The 6,000-nt window shown below is 45.0% G+C and overlaps 1 long non-coding RNA gene across 1 annotated transcript in view; it reads right to left on the bottom strand.

Moving 5' to 3' along the window:
* Positions 1 to 658: 658 nt before the first annotated feature.
* The window catches only part of LOC142436754 (uncharacterized), a 78,486-nt gene continuing 73,144 nt past the window's right edge, over positions 659 to 6,000 (bottom strand). Inside the window, exon 8 of the long non-coding RNA XR_012782099.1 lies at positions 659 to 2,879. This is a non-coding gene — a long non-coding RNA (uncharacterized LOC142436754). The remainder of the gene's footprint in view (positions 2,880 to 6,000) is intronic.

The raw sequence follows: 6,000 nt of genomic DNA, 5'->3' as shown, positions 1-6,000 counted from the left end.
CAACTTCTAAGCTACAATTGACAGTGCATCAAACTATCAAGTTCTTCACTAGCACTATAATTAAAATGCATCATTTTACTTTTAAACAGCCTCATTCATTTTTCAACTTTCAGTGGCATATGAGACAATTAAAAATAAAATAGCTTGGATCTGGTAAATATTAGTTCTCAAATAGACACTGCTTTTTAAATGTTTAAAGAGGTCCTGGGAAACAAATATGCCCAGGGAAACACATCACTTGTCTATGGCTTCTGTGTATATTGATTGAGGTCCAAGTGAAATGAAATCCTTGACAACTTCAATGATATCTCCATTTTTCATGGTAATTTGTATTGGTCCTATAGTGAGGATTTTGGTTTTCTTTCATCGAGCTGTATGCTGTAGTTAAGGCACCAGTCTCTGATCTTCATCAGTACATTTTTCAAGTCAGACTACCTTATGGCATGCAGTATTAAGGCATCTTCACACTACAGGGAATTAATAAGGCTTTCACAAATATTATTTCTGTGCTCTTCTATATTTAGGACAACTTCTTAGATTATTTTCTTTTTTTAACATTTTATTACTCATACAACTCTTATCACAATTCATACATATACATACATCAATTGTATAAAGCACATCTGTACATTCTTTGTCCTCATCATTTTCAAAGCATTTGCTCTCCATTTAAGCCCTTTGCATCAGATCCTCTTTTTTCCCCTCCCTCCCTGCTACCCCTACCTCATGAGCCCTTAATAATTTTTAAATTATTATTTTGTCATATCTTGCCCTATCCAGCGTCTCCCTTCACCCCTTTTCTGTTGTCTGTCCCTCAGGGAGGAGGTCACATGTAGATCCTTGTAATCGGTTTCCCCTTTCCAGCCCACTCACCCTCTACCCTCCCAGTATCGCACCTCACACTCCTGGTCCTGAAGGTATCATCCACCCTGGATTCCCTGTGCCTCCAGCTCCTATATGCACCAGTGTACAACCTCTGCTCTATCAAGGTAGATTTCAGATCATGATAGTTGGGGGGTGGGGTGGAGGAAGCATTTAGGAACTGGAGGAAAGTTGTATACTTCATTGGTGCTACATCGCACCCTGACTGACTCATCTCCTCCCTTAGACTCCTCTGTGAGGGGATCTCCAGTGGCTGACAAATGGGCTTTGGGTCTCCACTCTACACTTCCTCCTTCATTCACGATGTTAAGTTTTTGGGTTTTTTTTTTTTTATGATGATGCCTTATTCCTGATACCTTTGGCACCTCGTGATCACACAAGCTGGTGTGCTTCTTCCGTGTGGGCTTTATTGCTTCTGAGCTAGATGGCCGCTTGCTCACCTTCAAGGCATTAAGACCCCAGACACTATCTCTTTTGATAGCCGGGCATCATCAGATTCCTTTGCCACGTTTGCTTATGCACCCGTTTGTCCTCGACAATCGTATCATGGAGCTGTGCAGCCAATGATATGATTTTTTGCTCTTTGATACCTGAAAACTGATCCCATCGGGACCACGTGATCACACAAGCTGATGTGCTCTTCCATGTGGGCTTTGTTGCTTCTGAGCTAGATGGCCACTTGTGCACCTTCAAGGCTTTAAGACCCCAGACGCTATCTCTTTTGATAGCCGGGCACCATCAACTTTCTTCATATTTACTTGTTCAAATGCTTTGGCTTCAGCAATTGTGTCGGGAGGGTGAGGATCATAGAATGACAATTTAATAGAAGAAACTATTCATGTATTGAGGGAGTGCTTCAGTAGAGGCCCAAGGTCCTTCTGCCACCTTAATACTAAACCTATAAATATAGACACATAGATCTATTTTCCCATCCTCATATATATATATTTGCATGTACATGTCTTTGTCTAGACCTCTATAAATGCACTTTGCCTCCTAGTTCTTTTCTCTATTTCCCTTGACTTTCCTCCTGCCCCACTATCATGCTCCATCCCCACCTGGCTTACAGCTATACCTCTTCTTTAAGTAACCTTGCCCTTATCATTCCCTACCAGGCCAGCCACTCCCCACCTCGCCACCAATTTGGATCCCATGTTGCTCCCTTGTCCCTGGGTTTGTTAACACCACTTCTTTACGCCCAATCTCCCCCTATCCCAGGTACCCCCAGAACTGTCGGTCCCTTTGTTTTTCCTCCAGATAGTTCATCCAGCCTGTCTTATGTAGACAAACCTGTGGAGATAATAACATGCACAAAAATAAGACAGAGGAAAACAAAGCAACAGTATACAGCCAGACAACAAAACAACAAAAAACCACTGACAAAGAACAAAACAAAACACATCAAGATAGAAAAGCTTGTAGTTAGTTCAAGGTTCGTTTGTTGGCCTTTAGGAGTGTTTTCCAGTCCAGTCTGTATGGGCACCACGCCCTGGCCCCAAATCCACTTTCAGCATTCCCTGGGGACCTTGCCACTCCATTCCCTTGCTGTTCTGCTGAACTCTCCCAGTGATTTGCCTCAGTGTGGTTGGATCAGGTCAGGTGCAATCTGCACACTGTGTCTCTGATGCTTTCTCCGGTAGCGCCATTGGTCACTGAGGGGTTTCATGTCTTATAGTGGGGGGCATGTTGTCCTCTCTGTGGACTGGCTGCTCTAATCAGGAACATCATCCTCACGGCCTGGTGGGCAAGTCTGTGCTCCACTCTCTCCTCCTCCCCTTCATCTGCGCCCGTGTGCTCTGATCCGATATATCCTTCTGCCCGAGCTGTAGAATCAATGTCGTCCTTTGAAACAAATTCTTCTTGGGGGAGGGGCAGGAATCCACTTAATTTTTGGTGTTGGGGCCAGCCTCCCAGACCTCTCCACTGGTTCCCTACTCCACTCCGGAATGCTGCATTCACACCTCGCGGCACTGGGTGGAAGTCTGGTCCCACTTTCCCTGTGGAGATATAAACAATACCCTCCCCTTGGGTGGGTTAGTGCCCCATGCCCCAGCTCACCTTTTCTTCCTTATATTCATCCTTTTATTTTTCTTTCCCCACCTCCTCCCCAGTTGTCTACTATGTGCATCCCTGGTTTTGATCTGGTCTCTGCCATACTACACAGTCTTCAACCCAAAAATGTGAGTATATAGTAACTTTTTCCCCTATGCCACATTAGCATTTTTTTTAATATTTGCCTCAGCAGGATCATGTTTTACTTTTCCTTTTGTACCTGACTTACTTCACTTAGCATGATTTCCTCCAGTTCCTCCCAAGCCGGTATGTGCATCATAGTTGAGTTTCTTTCCCTGTGATCTATCTTTCTCAGAGTGGTGTGTTGAAGTCACCCACTATAATTGTCGGGTCTGTGATTTTTTCTTAATCTTTTGGAGTGTTTGGTTGACATATTCAGCTGGTCTCTCATTCAGGGAATATATGTTTACAATGCTTAGTGGTTCATTGTCTATGATTCCCTTGAGCATTAGATAGTATCCTTCCTTATCTCTTTTTATGGTTTGTACTTTGAGGTCAATTTATTCCGAGATTAGGATTGCAACCCCTGCTTTTTTTGTATTGCTGTGTACTTGGTAGGTCCTTCTCCAGCCTTTGATTCTCAGCCTATTTTTGTCTGTAGCCTTGAGATGTGTCTCCTGTAGGCAGCAAATGGATGGGTTGTGTTTTCTAAGCCATTCTGCTAGTCTCAGTCTTTTAATGCCTGAGTTCAGGCCACTGATAATCAGGGTTATTATCTCCATCTGTGGACTCTGTGATGCCATTTTATACCTTTTGTGTTGGGAGTTTTCCTACTTTCCTTTCTCATTAGTGTGTGTTTTTTGTGTGTATCATTCTTGACTTCTTTCCATCCTTAAACCAATGCTATCTTGGGGTCTCTTTTCTCCTTGTTGTGCTCTGGGTGAAGTTGTTCTATGTATTGGTCTCTTATTTGTGCTTGGTGAGTGTTGTTCATCTGCCCATACTGAGTCGGCGAGGATCTTTTGTAAGGCTGGGTTTGTTGTAATGTAATTTTTGAGTTTTTCCTTGTCTGGGAAGACTTTTACTTCTCCATCGATCTTGATCGATAATTTGGCTGGGTAGATATTCTTGGATTTGCGTTGTTTTCCTTCAATTTTTGGAGTAATGTCACTCCACTCTCTCCTTTTTTTCATAGTTTCTGCTGATAGGTCTGAGCATATCCTTATGTGGGAACCTTTATATGTGACTGCTTGTTTTTCCCTGGCTGCTGTCATGATTTTCTCCTTTTCCTCAAAGTTGGATAGTTTAACTATTATGTGCCTTGGTGATTTCATCTTGGGGTCCTGTCATGCTGGTGTTCTTTCAGCCTCCTGGATGGTTGCCTGGTTTTCATTCATTAGGCTGGGCAAGTTTTCCTCCAAGAATTCTCTCGCTATTGTAGCAGATGATTCTTTGTTGTGTCTTCCTCCGGTAGGCCAATAATTCTAATGTTCTGCTTCATAGCATCAGACATAGCTCTTAGGTTTTCTTCAGCTTCTCTGATGCTCTTGTTAGATTTTTGTTCACGTTTATTAAAGTCTGCTTGGCTGTCCTCCAAGACACTGATAGGGTTCTCTGATTCCTCCAATCAATTTTCAAGGAACATGATTGTGCTATTGTTTTTCATTATCTCCTCGCTAAGCTCCTGTATCGTTTCATCCTTTTTCTGTATTGTTTCCCTCATATCCTGCATGGCTCCAAGCAGCATTCTGAGAATTTCTTTGAGTGGCATCTCAATGTCTGCTTCTTCTATGTATGTTGTTATGTTCAGGACATCTTCTGCCTTTGTCTTTTTTTCTCCTGTTTTTTTCGTTGAAGTCATTAGGGGTGATGGCTTTTTGCGTTGAGTTATTTTAGAGGGACCAGGTGCCATTTTCTAGTCTCTCTCTGGAAGACTTACAGGAATGCTTCTTCGAACTGCCTACAGCTGATTTTGCTATGGTATTAACCTACCACTTTATCTTCCTGTGGCTTCCCTATCAGGGGAGTACCCCAGATGGCAGGTCGGCTGCCTGCCCCAGTGTTGCACAGGCTGGGCTGATGTTCCTGTTATTGGTTTGAATGTTGAAAAGTGTTGGCTGAGCTGCCTTATGTCCCCAGGTACTCAGGCAGGAACTCCCTGGTGAGAAGTCTGAGGAGTATCCCCTGGAGAGCAAGCAGGCCTTTCCCTAGCCTTTGGCTATCTATGCAGGGTGGAGCTCACCTAGCTGGGTGTGGCCAAGGCGCAAATGCCCTAGGGCAATGGGAGTGCCCCATATGTCTGCAATGGAGCATGAGAGAGCAGGGTAGGAATAAAGAGCAGGGGGAGAAAAATTAAAATGTTAGACTAGACTCTGCAGGGGTATAGGGAAGTGAGGGAAGCAAAAGCAACTATGTAGCTGAGTCCCACTCCCTGCCTGTGGAGCTGCAAGGGCTTACTCCCTGCCCCAAGCCCCAGCTGCTATCCACAGCTGAGCCCCAAGAGTCGCAAGAAAGCTGCTGAGCAGCCCCCAAAGAAGTGGGGGGACACAGAGCAGAGATGTTAACAGATGCAGCAGTGTAGCTGAACCCTGATCCCTGCCTGTTGGGCTGTGGGGTGTTGGGTTTAGTCCCTGCTCAGACCACGTAGGCACCGCAAGCTGTGGCCATGACATGAAAAAGCTCCTGTGCAGCCCTCCACGGCTGTGTTGGAATAGAAAGCAGAGATATAAACAGAAGCAACAATGTAGCTGAACCCTGATCACTGCTGGTGGAGCTGCCAGGGTCCTGTCCCTGCCCTGAGGCAGGCAGGGGAAAATTGTGGCTGTGTTTAGACCAAGCCCTGCTACAGGCTCCAAATGGCCCCGGCTCCGGCAGATACATTGGCTGGGCTCCAAATGGTCCGGGCTCCAGCAGTTACAGTGGCTGGGCTAAGGTCAAGCCCCCGGCAGCTTCCAGTGATGTAAGCCAAAACCCACAGCCCTTCAAAACCCAGTGGATATGTGCATACTTATCTTTATGATGCACCTCCTGCGATCCAGCAGCTTTGAATTTCCCTCTAAGCAACTCTCCTGGGCTGGATTCTGCAGAGTCCCCCTGGCATGTGTC

The sequence above is a fragment of the Tenrec ecaudatus genome, unplaced genomic scaffold (assembly GCF_050624435.1).
Source record: "Tenrec ecaudatus isolate mTenEca1 unplaced genomic scaffold, mTenEca1.hap1 Scaffold_60, whole genome shotgun sequence".
In the NCBI taxonomy this organism is placed as follows: Eukaryota; Metazoa; Chordata; class Mammalia; order Afrosoricida; family Tenrecidae; genus Tenrec; species Tenrec ecaudatus.
Note: the sequence above shows the minus strand (reverse complement) of the source record. Positions and strands in the feature narration are given on the sequence as shown.